The following is a 723-nucleotide window of genomic DNA, read 5'->3' on the forward strand; positions in this document are numbered from 1 at the left end:
AAACTGAGAAACCAAATCTCTAGCTTCACTGAGCACAGCAATGAGAGTTTTGGTGAAGCATATGAGAGATTCAGGAGCTACACAAACCAATGCCCACACCATGGGTTTAGTGAGGCTTCTCTTTTCAGCACACTTTATAGAGGAGCTCTTCCCAAGATTAGAAACCAGCTGGATACTGCCTCCAATGGAAACTTTCTGGGTAAGGAGATTCATGCTGCTTTAGAGCTAGTGGAGAACTTAGCAATGAGCAATGACACTTATGGAGAAGACTATGACAGATCAAATAGATCTGAAGGTTCAAGCTCAGAACAGAGGCTCAGCAGAGAAGTTAAGGAGTTGAGTAGTGAATTGGACAAGTTGAAATTCACCACTCAAAAGCCAATGCACTTTGTAGGAGAGTATGAGGAACCTTCTCAAATCTTTGAGAACATAAGTGAAGAAGGTCTAACCCAGGAAGAACTTAACTACATTGGGAATCAGAGGTTCCAGAGATATCAGTATGGCAATGCAAATCAGAACCTCTCTTACAGGAATCCCAATGTAGGTAACCCACAAGACCAGGTCTATCCCAATTCTCAAGCTCCAAAGAACTTTGTTCCCAAGAACAACTTTCAAGGGTCATTTAAACCCAAGAATCAGTTTGCTCAGAATCAGGGTTTTGGTCAGCAACAACAACCATTTCAGGGTACTGGTTTCAGTTCACAACAGCAAAAGGCACCACCA

General features: G+C 42.5%; 1 non-coding gene across 1 annotated transcript; it reads right to left on the minus strand.

The window, feature by feature from the left end:
• LOC112086296 lies at positions 1-107 on the minus strand. Its single transcript, XR_002899418.1, has one exon. It is a non-coding gene; the product is annotated as a small nucleolar RNA R71 (small nucleolar RNA).
• Positions 108-723: the final 616 nt, after the last annotated feature.

This window comes from Eutrema salsugineum, unplaced genomic scaffold (genome assembly GCF_000478725.1).
Source record: "Eutrema salsugineum unplaced genomic scaffold, Eutsalg1_0 scaffold_21, whole genome shotgun sequence".
In the NCBI taxonomy this organism is placed as follows: Eukaryota; Viridiplantae; Streptophyta; class Magnoliopsida; order Brassicales; family Brassicaceae; genus Eutrema; species Eutrema salsugineum.